The sequence below is a fragment of the Mirounga leonina genome, unplaced genomic scaffold (genome assembly GCF_011800145.1).
Source record: "Mirounga leonina isolate KUSES-001 unplaced genomic scaffold, KU_Mleo_1.0 Mir_127, whole genome shotgun sequence".
Taxonomy (NCBI): domain Eukaryota; kingdom Metazoa; phylum Chordata; class Mammalia; order Carnivora; family Phocidae; genus Mirounga; species Mirounga leonina.
The window spans coordinates 12004243-12020250 of record NW_023270316.1 but is presented as its reverse complement, the minus strand read 5'-3'; the positions used below and the strand labels follow the sequence as shown (position 1 = coordinate 12020250).

Here is a 16008-nt window from a genome sequence, read left to right as displayed (position 1 = left end):
AAGAAAGAAACTGGGGCACCTGGGTGGCTCAGATGGTTGAGCGTCTGCCTTCGGCTCAGGTCATGATCTCAGGGTCCTGGGATCGAGTCCCGCATCGGGCTCCCTGCTCCTCGGGAGCCTGCTTCTCCCTCTGCCTCTCTCTCTCTCTCTGTCTGTCATGAATAAATAAATAAAATCTTTAAAAAAAAAAAAAGAAAGAAAGAAACTGAGCGAGTGGTTATCTATACAGAAACAAACATTATAATTAAATTCCTAACAGAAAAACAGGTTCCACTTGGATTAGAGATTTACATGTGAAGAGCAAACCTGAAAACCTTTTCGAAGAAAGTATAGACAAATATTTTTATGACCTCAGTCAATGGAAGAATGTCTTCCATACCACAGAGGGGAAAACATGAACAAATTTTAAATTTCTATTCATTGAAAACCAGTATTAAAAAGTAAAAAGACAGGGGTGCCTGGGTGGTGCAATCAGTTGAGTGTCTGACTCTTGGTTTTGGCTCAGGTCATGATCTCGTGGTCTTGGGATTGAGCCCCACATCCAGCTCTGCACTCAGCAGAGTCTGCTTCAGATTCTCTCTCCCTCTCTCTCCTGTTCACTCTCTCTCTTTCTCTCAAATAAATAAATAAGATCTTTTTTTAAAGTAAAAAGACAAAGCATAAACTGGGAGGAGATATTTCCAGCACATATAATCACCAAAAGCTTCTTAATAATTCAGAATATGTATATATATGTGTGTGTGTATATATGTAACTCAGAATATGTGTATATATATATATGCGTGTGTGTGTGTGTATATATATATACACAAACTCCTACAGATTAGTAAGAGAAAGACATATAACCCAATAGAAAAATGACCAGGTGACATAAATAGACATTTCTCATTAGAGGAAGCCTAAATGAGCAATAAACATATGAAAAGATGTTCAACCTCATTAGTAATTTAGAAAAATGCAAATTTTAATCAGACTGGCATAAATTTAAAAATCTGACAATACCAAGTATTGACAAGTATATGGAGCATGGGAAATATTATTTACTGCTGGTGGGAGTATAAATTGGTAAACTACTTTGGGGCAATTTTGGAGCAATTTTGGTATTTTCTAATAGATTTAAAGATGCACATACCCTATGGCGCAGCAATCTCCCTCTAGAGAAACTATTGCCAATGTGCACCAGGAATCCTGAACAAGAATGATCATAATAATTGTGTTTATAATAGCAAACAAATAAAATAAAATGGAAATAACATTAATGCCATTAACAATAGATTAATTCTAAAATTAGATTAATTCATTCATTGTGGTAGCCAGCTTCCAGGATGGCCTCCAATGTCACTTCCTGGTATTCATGTGCTTTCTATTCAAGTGTACTTGCCTCCCACACTGAATAGAGCTGACCTATATAACCAATGGGATATTTCAGAAATGATCAAAGTCATTGTGACTTCTGCCTTGCTTTCTTGGTTCATTCCCTCTGGAGGAAGCCAGCTGCTATGTTATAAGGATACTCAAGCAACCCTATGGAGATATCCACGTGACAAGGAGCTGAGGCTTCTTTCCAATAACCAGCACCAACTCTCAGTCTTGTGAGTGTGCCATCTTGGAAATGACTTCTCCAGCCCACATCAAGCCTGCAGATAACTACATACATAGCCAGTATCTTGACTGCTACCTCATGGGACACCCTGAGCTAGAATAACTCAGCTAAGCTTCTCCTAAATTCCTGACTTATAGAAACTGTTTATTGTTGTTTCGAGATGCTAAATTTTGGAGTAATTTGTCACACAGTAATAGATAACTAATACAGTATGCATCGGAACACTGCATAGCAGTGTAAACAAGCTATGCTTACAAGTAGCATCATGAATAAATCTCATAAAAATGATGTTGAGAGGGCGCCTGGGTGGCTCAGTTGGTTAAGCGACTGCCTTTGGCTCGGGTCGTGACCTTGGAGTCCCAGGATCGAGTCCTGCATCAGGCTCCCTGCTCAGCAGGGAGTCTGCTTCTCCCTCTGATCCTTCCCCCTCTTATGCTCTCTCTCAAATAATAAATAAAATCTTTGAAAAAATGTTGTGAGAAAAAAAGCTAAGCACAGAAATATGTGCATTAAGTTACCATATGTAAAGTTCATAAAACTAAAACTGATACACATATGTAGTGAGAGATATACACATATGTAGTGAAACAATGTAGGAAAGCAAGGGAATAATAAACACAAAAGGAGAGTGGTTCATCCAGGAGGTAGCAAGTGACAAGCAATCGGAGAAAGACACACCAGAGTTTCTAGCAGAAATGTTCTTTTTTTTTTCTCTAATATTTAATATTTATTGAGCATTAACAATAGGTAGGAAACAGTTTAAAATATCAGGTTAGTCATGGTCTCTGGCAAAAGATAGTTATTTTATTCCTAATTGCATTTGGGTCTCAGCCATAACTCTTTTTTTTTCCTATTTTATTTATTTTTTATTTTTTTATTAACATATAATGAATTATTTGTTTCAGGGGTACAAGTCTGTGATTCATCAGTCTTACACAATTCACAGCACTCACCATAGCACATACCCTCACCAATGTCCATCACCTAGCCACCCCATCCCTCCCACCCTCCTCCTCCTTTTTAAGCTGACTGGTGGGTACACTGGTGTTTATTATATTAATCTTTATATCTTCTGAATGCATGAAAGATGACATAATAATTTTTTTTTTAAAAGATGGGAATGAATGTCCAAAGTTGCTGAGAGGTTGACTGTGCTAAGGACAAAGGACTGACCGTTGGCTCTTGCCAGGTAGATGTCCCTGATGAGCCTACTGAGAACAATTTCAGTGAGTCATGGGTCCAAAGCCCACCTGGATTGGGTGGAAGAAAGAATGGGAGATGAGGAAATGAGCACAGCAAGTACCAGCCAGTCTGAGAGTCTTCGTAATGGGGAGCAGAAAAATAGTATATATATAAAAAGATATATATTTTTGAACAAAATATTTTTTAAGCATCTAATAAGAAGCGAAAATAGTTGTTTCAGGAGAGACTATTAAGAATTGCATCTATTCTTGAATAGTTGAAGATGAGGAGATAGAGTTCAACAGTGAAGGAGTCGGCCTGAGGTAAGAGTGTGAGAATTGTATATTGATATTATTCATGCAATGGCAGTCATACCAAGACTGGGTGGGCAGCAGTCTTTATGCAAGAGAATAGAGCACACAGACTTACATGATCTTAATTAAGGTCAGGATATTGGTGATGGGGAAGCTATCAAAACCATCCCTGGTGTCTTAGGACAGGGATGAAGACAAATTAGGAAGCAGATACGTTGTTTCCAGAAGCTGCCTTTTGATTATTCCTTTCCTTATGGTCCTCTCTCCTTTCCCTTCTTTTCAGTTTCTCTCCCCAGACTCAAGCTTCACAGTCTAATCTCAGTTAATGAATCTATCACACTGAAGTATCAGAAGTTAGCAAATTCAAAAGACTCCTTTTGGGGGAGCCTTGACACTTTAATTCAGTTCTATAGTTGAGATTCTAATTTGGAATGTCCAGGTCTCTCTTCCCTCTACCATTGTGTGACTCCATGAATTTGAAGTCCTTGGGACAAGTTAGTAGACATCTCAAACCAATTCAAATCAACCAGGAAGGTAGGTATTAATATTACCCTTCAAATGGCAAAGCGTGAGTCCTGGTTGTAACGGAGCCACCTTCTTTAACGGCATAGGTGACTACATGGATGCACCAAGTGTGCCACGTGGGCAAGATCTCACACAACTGGACGACTGCTAGCGCTGAAGCCAACCGCCTCTACACTCAGGAACCACACCTGAGAATGGAAGGCAGGGAAAGGAGATGCATCCTTCCATGGAGTCAAATACCTAGGAGGCAGGTAACTCTTTCAGACCAGAAACTAGAATCAGGAGGGAGGTCCTGTGCGAGAAAAAGAGGCCTTTCTTCTAGGTGTAATTGCAGAGAGGCCAAGGTGTCCAGGAGGAACCTGATGGTGGGAAATTGGCTGGGACGACATAAGAAGACAAGCCAGAAGCATTCTCTCTTTGGGGTCCCGTATGTAAAGGGAATGGACCATGAGCCTTGAGGACAAAGGGGAAGCCATGGTGGTATTAGAGCTTATTTCTATTTCTATTCCGTGTTTAGTTACCCGTTCATCTCCACTGCCACCCTCTAAAGTCTTGCTAGGTCTAGCCTGTCTCCACAATAATGGAATCTAAACTTACTGAGCATAGATCCAAACTACGTGCCGGACACTGTATAAAGGCACCTGACAACGGGAGCGACCTCCCCCGTGGGTCGGACCTGGATCAGCCACAGCGACGCACCAGCTTCTAAGTCTAGGACTCAGTTTTGGAGGCATTAGTACTTCCTTCCACAGGCAATGTGAGGTCCAAATAGGAGACGATATAGAATCTGGAAGTTGAGAAAAGCAAATGAGGTCCACACAGGAAAAAACTGGTGGGAACAGGAGGGTTCAAGGAAATGTATTCAAAGAAAATGCTGCTGAAAACAGCAGTTCCAGGGGACAAAGAATAGAGAATATTCTGGAAAGGAGGGCATTGTACATCTAAGGAGAACACACAGTATGCTAACAGCATTGGGCGTCTGAAATTATACACTGGTTGCCTGAGTCTTTCATGTTTTATTTTTTTAAGGTTATTTGTATTGATTTATTTAGGTAATCTCTACACCCAGTATGGGCTTGAACTCGGGACCCAGAGATCAAGAGTCACATGCCCTTCCGACTGAGCCAGCCAGGCGCCCCTGAATCTTTTATTTTTTTTATTTTTTATTTTTTAAGATTTTACTTATTTATTTGAGAGAGAGAGAGAGAGAAAAAAAAAACAGCATGAGAGGGGATAGGGTCAGAGGGAGAAGCAGGCTCCCCGCTGAGCCGGGAGCCCGATGTGGGACTCGAACCCAGGACTCCGGGATCATGACCTGAGCCGAAGGCAGTCGCTTAACCAACCAAGCCACCCAGGCGCCCCCTGAATCTTTTATTTTTAATATCCAATCCACTGTACTTAAATCTAGTTTGGAAGTAAGTAGCTTCTTCTATTCTGTCAAGAACCACTACCTTAAACAAACCATTCTACATTTTCCAAACCGGTTTTGGGGGCACTAGAAATATTTGCTGGCTTCACAGCATTTCAAAAGGATTGTCTCATGATAGTTCTTGCAAGTGGATCATTTATTGCCGCCACTGCTTCGAATTCATCTGGAATGCGCTCCGGTGTCCTCAAATGCACCAAGGTCAGTCTGTGTGAACGTTTTTGTTCTAAACATTTCAAAGTGTCTATTCTTGCTCTGTTAGTGGGGGGTTGATGTATGGGGACTTATGGGCTGGGTTTCTTTTCTTTTTTCTTTTCTTTTCATGTCCGAGGTCAGAAACTGTAGTATTTTCTGCCTCTGAGCCAAAGAGAAGAAAGAAAAACGTGACATGAGTTTGGCCCCAGCTGCCTCCACTGAGTGGCAGATCACTTCTGCGCCCCAAAGTCTATCTGGTCATGTTCCTTTAAAGTGTCCTCTAGTCATAACTTTTTTTGAAATAGAGAAGAGAGAACTGTGGACTGCAGTGAGTGTGGTAATGATGTCCTCAGGGCAGAGAGGGGTGTGGGAGCAGGATTCCCAACGGAAAACCTGGGCTGGACAACTTTGCTGTAACCGGCTCGCAGCAGGGCCGAAGCACTCCTACCCGAATTCAGGTTAATTGCTGCTAAAATTATAATGGCTTTTCTTTCTCTCTTTTTTTTTCGATACTCTCTATCGTCACAAGAAAAAAAAATCTAGGAAATGCTACAAAAATACATTCTGTCAAAAAGGAAGTCCTTTGCTCTTGTCCTCGGCAAACCCTATGGCAGTGAGCTCTCTCCACCAGCCGACTCAGACCTACCCAGTTTCTGAGCCAATATTTATGAGGGCAGGAGCACATCAGTGTATTTCCTCACTTCCAACACCGTCGCTACCAGGTTGCGTTAAGAATTTGTTGGTCTTTTAAAGGCCTGGCATCTCCTGGGTGGAGTGTGGACTCTGGTAGAGGCGGAATTGTGTTCCCTCAGAATTTTGGGGTTGAAGCTCTAACCTCCATCCAGCAGCTCAGAATGTGACTGTGTTTGGAGCTAGGGCTTTCAGAGATGTAATTAAGGCTGAATAAGGTCATTCAGGTGGGCCCTAATCCCACCTTAATGGGATGATTGGTGTCCCTCTCAGAACAGGAGATGAGGACACGGACACACACACACACAGGGAAGACCATGTGAAGATACAAGGAGAACACAGCCATCTACAAACCAAGGAGGGAGGGGCCCCCGAAAGAAACCAACCCTGCTGACCCCTTGATCTTGGACTTCCAGCCTCCAGAACTGAGGAAATAAATTTTTGTAGTTTCCCACCACCCAGTCTGCGGTACTTTGTTATGGCGGTCCTAGCAAACAAATGCAAGCCCCACGTGTTCGTTCCCAGCAAATACCAACTCTTCTTTTCTCTCCTCCTCATTCAACAAGCCAATATGAATGGACTTCTGCCAGGATCACTCTCTGTCCTGAGCCCATCCCTTAAACTAGGGGTTGGCAAACTTTTCCTGCGGAGTGCCAGAGAGTAGCGATGTTAGACTTAGAATGCCAAGAGGCAAGAGAGAGAGAATATTGTGTAGTTGCTCATATAAATGTAAAACTAACACTTCTGCTTGGGTAGCAGTGTTCTAGCAGCATTAGTCACAGTAGCCAAAAGGTGAAAACAACCCAAGTGTTCCCCAGTAAGGCAAACGGATAAACAAAGTGAGGCATATCCATACAATTGAATATTATGCAGCTTAAGAGGAAGGAAAGTCTGACACCTGCCACAACATGGATAAATCTCGAAATAATATTTTACAAGAGTCATAAGCCAGACACAAAAAGACAAGTATTGTGTTATTCCACTTATATGAGGTACTTAAAATAGGCGAATTTGTAGAGACAGAAGGTAGAAGGGAGAACAGTGGTTACCAGAGGCTGGAGGGAGTGAGGAATGGAGAGTTATTGTTTAATGGGGACCGAGTTCTGTTGAGTGATGAAAAAGTTCTGGAAATGGATAGTGGTAATTGTTACACAGCATTGAGAACATACACTGAATTGTACACATAAAAATAGTCAAAATGGTAAATTTTGTGTTAGATATAATTTACTACCACCACCACCACAACAAAAAGGCTATTTCCCTTCCCCAAATGTAACCACTTAAAAATATTAAATACAAGGCTGGGGGCGGGGTGCAGGTGTGTAGGAGGGGAGGCAGACTGGCCCACAGACCCTAGTGTTCCTACTCCTGCCCTAAACTGTTGAGTTAGTGTCCTGCCTCTATCCTCTATTTTTGAACAGTAAGCAAGAGGTCTGCTCTAAACAGACAGATCACCTATAACTGTCTACATCTGGATGGTTCCCCTATGCCAGGTGCTCTGGGTCTTTGTCTTGCCATCATCCTGTGCTGCTGGATGCTTGCAGACATCTCTGCGTGCTCTGGAGCCTTGTCCACTAAGGCTACGGAGGGAGATGTTTGAAGGCTTTGCTTGGGGAATGCGTCCTCCATGGAGGATACAAACAAATTAAAAAATACGATTCTGGTTTTATTATAACAGGACCACACTTGATACCTGAAATAAGAAAAGCTGAACGCATTGCTTATCTAGTAAGGGAGAGCTATGCTGGCCAGACTCAGTCTCTCTGTGTGGAGTACAGTGTTCACTTACATAGGGTTTTGGGAACATGAGCTCAGGAATTGGGAGACTTTCGGAGGCATAAGTGGGTTAACGTCATCTGTAGAAGTGTAGTGGCTGGCCGAGCTATTGTTGATTGGTTGGCACTCAGGTGTGTTTATTAAAGTGAGCCAATCTCAAGGGGCACCTGGGTGGCTCAGATGGTTAAGCGTCTGCCTTCGGCTCAGGTCATGATCCCAGGGTCCTGGGATCGAGCCCCGCATCCGGCTCCTCGCTTAGCGGGAGGCCTGTTTCTCCGTCTCCCTCTGCCCCTCTCCCTGCTCATGCCCTCTCTCTTTCTGTACCTGTCTCAAATGAATAAATAAAATCTTTAAAATAAATAAATAAATAAATAAATAAAGTGAGCCAATTTCTGGCTTATTTTCATAAGATAGGGGTTGAACTAATTGTTTAGCTGTAAAGATATGTTCACTGGGGCAAGTTGTCATCGATCGATTGAATGGATATAAAACCAGTTCTAGTGGCTACTTGTTACCATGGCTACAGAACAATCAGGTTTTCCCTAAGTTGGTGGGAACTTTCCAATTTTCATGTTTAATCTGTGTAGCTGTCTCCCCAGCCATTAAAGGTCTTTGTTATCCTCCATGGCCAAGACTGCCAATTGCCTACCTAATATCTATTCTCGCCTTCTTCCTTACTAATAGAGTCCTGTTTTTGTTTTTTGTTTTTAAAGATTTTATTTATTTGAGAGAGAGAGAGAAAGAACACGCATGGGTGGGAGGGGCAGAGGCAAAGGGAGAAGCAGGCTCCCCGCTGAGCAAGGATCCTGATGTGGGACTCAGTCCCAGGACAGGATCATGACCTGAGCCAAAGTCAGACACTTAACCAACTGAGCCACCGGTCCAGGAGCCCTGTTTTTGTTAAGGGTAGCAGTGTTCCCACACAACCTTGCATATGCCGTTGACCATGTGACACAATCCTAACCAATGAGACATGAGCAGAATCACTCCGAGCTGCTTTTGGGAAAACTCCTTCAAAGCACAGCAGTCAGTAGGCATGCCCTTTTTCTCCTTCCTGCCCGGCAGGAGGTCAAACGTCTGAAGGGCAGAAGTCATGGGTCCGTGGGAACTAAAGCAATCCCCTAATGATGGCAGATAGAAAGAGAGAAAGAGAATATGGTGAAGCTATCATATCAGCACTGGACTTGCAGCTGTGCAAAATACAAAATTAAAACCGAAACCAAAACCCGAACCTCTATTTGGTTTAGCTACTGTGAGTTGAATTTTCTGTTATGTGCAGCCAAACCGATTGCCAATTGCTAAGCCTGCTGTTGTGGTTTTGTTTGGTTCTGTTTAAACCTCTCACCTCACAATCTATCAACGGCACCCATGCATCCTCATTGCATAGCAGAGTTCGCAACTCAACATGCAACATGCTATCAATATGTATTTGTTGAGTGTGTAATTCCCAAAGGAGGTTTTTTGTGCCTTGTAATGTGAGACAATAAGTACAAAACATCATCTACAAAGTATTCTTGCCAAAAATATTTAACCTGAATCCAATCATGAAGAAACTATTAGACAAATTCCGCATCGGAGACCATCTGAAACGACTCACCCAGACTCTTCCAAAGAGTTCCACGAGACAAAACAATAAACTATCAGGTGGGAGGGAGGATTACTGTAGATTAGAAGAGACTAAACACACTGAACCACCCAATGCAATGTGGGAATCCTGGATCAAACAACAGACGGTATCTGCTCACCTGAGAGACCGGGACCCTTACCGGCCAGAAATGCCGAAGGCACCCCCAGGGGCCCGTGTGCTGTGGGAAAGGCACTTCTCAAGGGGTAGATCCCCCACTCACAACCCCACGCAGCCCACTCAGATCAGGAGAGACACTTGGAGAGTTGCTGACTTTAGAAAACACTTTGTATAGCTGGGATCTAGAAATCCAGGAGTTTCTTTATGGTTCCAAGCATCCGTACAACCAGAGAGGCTTAGGAAAACGGTCACATCTATCAGAGAGGTTCCTGCAGGGAGCGACGGAACACTGTAACCCACACAGGACAATCCCCCCACCAGGGCTGCTCCCGGGGGTTGAGCACCAGAGGAGCTTTGCTTAGGCATGCGCCAAACTCAGCCACTGCTGTCCCTTGCCCTACACAGCCAGTGTGGTGCCAGGGCTGGGAGGAGGGGGTCTCTGGAGCGCCCTGAAAGCACAATATAACGACTGCAAAATGACTTCTTGCCCAGTGGGAGGGACACCGGGGTGCTCCTCCCGGAGTGCAGTGTCGGGGAAACGCCGCGAGACCAGGGTCCACTAGGGGGCGGTAGAGTACAGCGGTTGGGGCTCACGCTCAGTCCTGGCTTCTCCCCTTCGCAGTTAGGCGACCTGAGGCTAGTCACAACCTAAGCTTTGGTTTCCTCCTCTGTAATACGGAGATGAGAAGAGTGTCTGCAAAGGAAATTTGTTCTGGTTAGTACACGTGACTGGCATATTGTAAATACTCAGTTAATATTAGCTATTAGTGGGGCGCCTGGCTGGCTCAGTTGGTGGAGTGCGCGGCTCCTGATCTTGGGGTTGTGAGTTCGAGCCCCACGTTGGGTGTAGAGATTACTGCAAAATAAAATCTTTGGAAAGAAATGCTAAGAAAAGAAAAAGACAATTTGGGTTAAAAACAGATATTAGGTAGTAGTATCATCCCCTGGTACAAGGAGAGAGGGCTGTTTCTACACTTATACATCTGGGGTATGTGTGCAGCCAAGGAAATGAGGACATAAGCTCATTGGAACTTATGAAGCAAGGCCTGGAAAATGCCACTCATGAAGTTGAGTTGAGGAATGAACCACAAAATAGAGACATGTGACCCACCAGGTCAGACCCACCCACCTATTCCCTCCAGCTGTAACCTTGTTTTTGATCTTTAAAAAAATTTTTTTCATTGTGGTAAAATACACACAATATAAAATTCACCATCTTAATCATTTTTTCAGTGCACATTCAGTGGCATCCAGTATATTCATATTGTTGAGCAACCATCACCACCCTCCATCTAGAGAACATTCTTCATCTTGCAAAACTGAAACTCTGTACCCACTCAACACGGACTTCCCATTTCCCCACCCCACCATGCCCTGCCAACCGCATTCTATTTTCTGTCTTTATAAATTTGACTACTCTAGGTGCCCCATATAAGCAGAATCATACAGTATTTGTCTTTTTAGGACTGACTTCTATAATGCCCTCATGGTTCATCCACTTTGTAGCACGTGTCAGAATTTCCTTCATTTTTATGGCTGAACAATAGCCCGTCACATGTATATAACACATTTTGTTTTTCCATTTGTTGGGTTGATGGGGTAACCCTTTGGTTCCTTTTGAACCAGATGGTCCATCAAGACTTTTCTGGAAGAGGTTAAGCAACCAAGGGAATCAGGGGCTGACCCCTGGAATGAGAAGAAATCTCCAACATGGCAAAGGCCTAAGAGAACAAGAAATGATTTGCAGACAAGGGAGTAAAGAAATTCAGCCAGTATACAGACCCACAAGTGTATTTAGTCCCTAAATGTCACTCACATGGTTGAGAGGTGGCCCATGACCATCATTGTCTCTCAGTTCCAAACCCATGCCTCTCTACTTGGCTTTGTGGTGCTAGGTTGAGACCCTGCAAACCACGCATTGGGCTCTTCCAGTTCGGGGTGCTACAGGAAGGCTGCAAGCCTGGAGGAAGAAGAGGGCACAGTGACCTCCTTTCTGCCTGTGATTCCTCTGAGCAACACCCCAGCAATGCCTCTTCCCCCAGGAGAGGCAGTGCCTTCCTGCAGTAGCAGCCGAATCCAGTTTCCAGGTGGTCCAACACTTGCAGACCTGCAACACATCGCTCCTGACCATCACCAACCGGCCAGCATCCCCTCCTCTGACTACTGGGTCCCAGTCCCATGGGACCACTCCTCTAAGTTGTAATGTTTTAATTATTCCAGGCATTTCCCTTTGTTTGTCTAGCCCGAGAGGTGGTAGCTGGCTCCTCTGTGGTATCTTGGGGTTATCATGAAGTAGGTTAACAATTCTTTATATTTAATTCTCTTTTTTCAAGTTATTGCTGTGGTTTTGTCTCCTGACTTGATTCTAACCGATGCACCCCAACCGCTATTTCAAAACTTCAACGCTATTCCAGCCTCTGTGTTTCCAGACCCCTCCCTCTCGTAAGGATGACCTGGCATCCTGTTTCATTCAGAAAATTAAAGCTGTTGAGGGCACCTGGGTGGCTCATTTGGTTAAGTGTCTGCCTTTGGCTCAGGTCATGATTTCGGGGTCCTGCGACTGAGCTCCGCATCGGGCTCCTTCATCAGCAGGGAGTCTGCTTCTCCCTCTCCCTCTGCTTCTCTCTCTTTCTGTCTCTCTAAAACAAACAAATAAATACATCTTTAAAAAGAAAGAAAATTAAAGCCGTTTAGGTGACCTCAAACATGCCTCCCCCAACATCAGCCAATCTATAAAATTTCTATAGCCAATTTCCTTTTCTCAGTCTCAGAGGATAAAGCATTTTTTTCTGTTTAATTCCAAATCTTCCATAGGTGCTTTTGAGCCCAACCCCTCCAATGTCCCCTATTCTGCTCTGTCCCTTGTATCTTCTCTCAATTCTTAATACGTTCTTTTCTCTAGAAAAGCTCTCTGGGAAGCTAAGGATGGGTAAAATGTTGGCAGGTACTCTTTTCCTCTCTCTTGTTAGCCACATTCCTATTTCCCCCATAGCATGTCCACCTAAGTCTGAATTCCCAGACAAGCTCTGCATTCCCAGAATCTAGCACAGTGCCTGTTGGGAGGAGGCAGGGAGCTGATAGTCTGTGTTTGCTGAACGAGTCCAGTAGACAGAGGTGGCTTGCAGAAGGAATCAGCGAATGGGTGGGATTCTGTGGTTAGCAGAGCTCACAGCACACCATCAAGCCACATTTTCTCACCGTGCAGTCCTTGGACCACCAGCACCAGAATCACTTGGGAGCTTTTTGAAAATGCTGACTCAAGGGCGCCTGGGTGGCTCAGTTGGTTAAGCGTCTGCCTTTGGCTCAGGTCATGATCTCAGGGTCCTGGGATCGAGCCCTGCGTCGGGCTCCCCGCTCAGCGGGGAGTCTGCTTCTCCCTCTACCCTCCCCCCTGCTCATGATCTCTCTCTCACGCTCTCTCAAATAAATAAATAAAATCTTAAAAAAAAGAAGATGACTGAAACCCCACACTGATTGGGGTATGTCAGCGTGATACGGGAGCCAACCGAAAGAGCTCCCAGAGGCCAAAGTCGAAATAACTTGACAACAAAACAAATGAAGTGATACTGGCTTATAACCCAAAGTATAAAATAAATGTCCATGAGTCTATACTGATATAAACAAGTGGTTGAATAAACAGTGGGGGAGGAGATACAAATCTCCTGTGCAGAAGAATTCCAAATAATTTATATACATACCACATCCTCAAACAGGTGGAACATAACTCTCTGCCCAAGTGTGGACTTCCTTCCAGAGAGGACGGTATGAAAGGGGTAGCGGATAATTTTCCAGTGGAGAAACCTGACTAACCGACCTCTACCAGGTGATCAGGGTCAACGTGAGGCTGATGAGTCAGGCTGATAGTATGTATACTTGATACTGTAGGATGAAAATGGCATTTTACCTTTGTGGGTATTTTCCCCAACTATCTATAACCTCAGTCTTATCACTAGAAGAACATCAGGCAAGTTGCAATAAAGGGATATCCTGCAGACTTCCTGACCAGTACTCCTCAAAACTGTCAAGGTCATGGAAAACAAGGAAAGTAAAAAAACCATCACAGCCAAGAAGAGCCTAAGGAGACATGACAGCTCAATGTAACGGGGCATCCTGGATGGAATCCTGGAACAGAAAACGAACAGTAGGTAAAAACTAAGGCTATCTACATAAAGTACGGACTTTAGTTCATCAAAATGTATCAATATTGGTTACCTAATTGTGACAAATAGACCATAGTAAGATAGGATGTTAATAATAGGGGAAGGCGGATGTAGGGTTTATGGGAATCCTTTGTGCTATCTTCCCAATTTTCTTGTAAAGCCAAAGCTTTTCTAAAAAACGAAGACGACTAAAAATGGTTTGTTTGTTTTTTTTAATTTAAATTCCTGGGCCTCCCCTCGGAATCTCAGGGAATGAGCCTCGGGGCTCTGCATTGTAAACAAGCATCTCACTGGTTTCATGCACACTGAAGTCTGAACAACAGTCTCTCTGTCTCTGCTCAGAGATAGAGAGATCCCTTGCTTACTGTGGTTTGGATCCATGCCACCATGTTGCACAACTCCAGGGTCACCCTCGATAGCATGTCCAATTTATAATGTTAGTGCACACCATGGCACCCTGGAGTGGACATCTTGTACCTGTCGCCTCTCTGCACCATTATTTTGATCGGTCTACATGTGTTACTGTGAGCCAATGTTTAATGGTTGGGAAATTCTTTATTAAAGTCCAAAGCTCTTGGCTGCATTTCTGTTTCTCCCATTCCCTCATGGCATCCCGAGTAGAGCTTAGGAGTGGCTCAACTCCTTAGATAGGACACATGCTGGTCAGTTCGACATGATCTCTATCACTCCCTGTTCCGAACTCTTCAGGGGCTGTTATTAACATGCCTGTATTGTCAACTTCCTCATGAAAACAAAACAAAACAAAACCCAAAAAACAGTTCTCTGTATCTGGGTCACCATCAAAAGAGGGAACATGAAAGATATATAGAGTGAGCCTATGTCTTTAAAAACTGGGAGAAAGCAATTTTTGTTTGTGTCAGTGGGAGAATATTCCACGTGTAATTAACGTGTGAGCTAAGTGTGTCTGTTGACTGCTGGTGCCCAGGCTGCTTCCCTCCATGAGGGCCCCTGTGGACATCTGAGGCCTCATTTGGATCTCAGGCCGGCGAGAGATGCTACAGGGATAAACAGACCACAGGTGGGTCCTGGAGAAAGGAGGAGGAGGAGAATGGTCTCCTCACCCTCCGTTTGCTATTCGCACACCCTGGGAACACCACGGGGAGAGCAGCTGAACTAAGCCAGAAAATGCATTCCTGGGGCCTTCGTCAAAAGGCATGATCACACTGTTCTGATTCTTCATTTCTAATTACTACTTGAGGAACGAACTGTCTCCTAAGAGTTCTGGCACAAATAGACAGGCTTGATTTTGAAAACTGTTTCAGCCTCCTTGCCAATGTTCAGAGTATAATTACGGAAATTATAATGATAATAATTGCAGGAACTTACTATGGGCAGGACCTGTTCTAAGAGATTTTTCTTTTTAATGTATTAAGTTATTTAATGCTCAGAAGCCCCCTAGAGGCAGGTGTTATTATTACCATCATTCCCTCTCCACAGATGAGGAAAGGAGTTAAGGAGACTTGTCCCGGGTCTAACAGTTAGTTGAGAATGAGCTGGGATCTGAAGCCAGGCTCCAGGCTCTGGGCACTTCACCGTCGCACACGCCCTTCCGGCTCTCCCAAGAGTCTTATATGAAATATGTCAAGGTGCCATAAAAAACATAGAAAACATAATTACCTTTTTCTATTTTACATACATGTTTGTGTTCACATTTCACGATGGTAACATACAATGTCTGGTAACGGTATACAGATCATCTCTTTTAAATAGAATTGTTGCTAAAACCCAATGTTTTCATATTTGGTATGATGGACTGTTAGCTGGAATTTCTATAAACTACCAGGAATAAAAAGTTGTTCTTAACGAGCATGGAATAATTTTTTAAATAACCTTTTATCTCAAGAATTCAGGTGGATTATTTTCCTTATCGATCCAACTCTATGGTTTATCAGCCGATTGTGTTAGAAGCTCTTTTCCTTTCCTTTAGGAAGTCTGGAATAAGAGATTAGACCTTGTCAGTTATCATCACAAATATGTCTTGATCATTGATATTTTATGCCTCTATCTTGTATGTAGAGTCTCATACACTACTTAAACTCCATGGTGTAAGGATACATGGAAAACTGGAGAGAATTTTAAAAAAAATAATCAAAGGGTTGAAAAGTTACAGAAATATTTAGTCTGGAGAAGAGAAGCCTAAAGGTGTTTGAAAAACTCACTTCTGAGATGAATAACAGATCAGGAAGATATTGAACAGATGTTCTAATCATCTGGTGGCTGGTGGAGCAGGTATGGTTGAGGATACTACACAGAGCAACTGTAAGGGAATAAAAGAGTTATCAGCACCAGAGATCAGGATTATAACCCACAATGGACATGTTTTCATTGGAAGAACATAGGAGCACCAAATTAGGGTCTCTTAAAGGACACTC

At 43.4% G+C, this 16008-nt stretch overlaps 1 long non-coding RNA gene across 3 annotated transcripts in view; it reads right to left on the bottom strand.

The window, feature by feature from the left end:
- Positions 1–16008, bottom strand: part of LOC118009274 — a 48694-nt gene that overhangs the window by 18640 nt on the left and 14046 nt on the right. For 2 of the 3 annotated variants that reach the window (XR_004678867.1, XR_004678866.1), the window contains exons 4-8: positions 15796–15893; positions 15467–15568; positions 15055–15202; positions 13154–13334; positions 4222–4411 (exon numbers count right to left, since the gene is read on the bottom strand). This is a non-coding gene — a long non-coding RNA (uncharacterized LOC118009274). Of the gene's footprint in view, positions 1–4221; positions 4412–11271; positions 11416–13153; positions 13335–15054; positions 15203–15466; positions 15569–15795; positions 15894–16008 lie in introns of all 3 variants that reach the window. The other variant, XR_004678865.1, reaches the window with a different exon arrangement.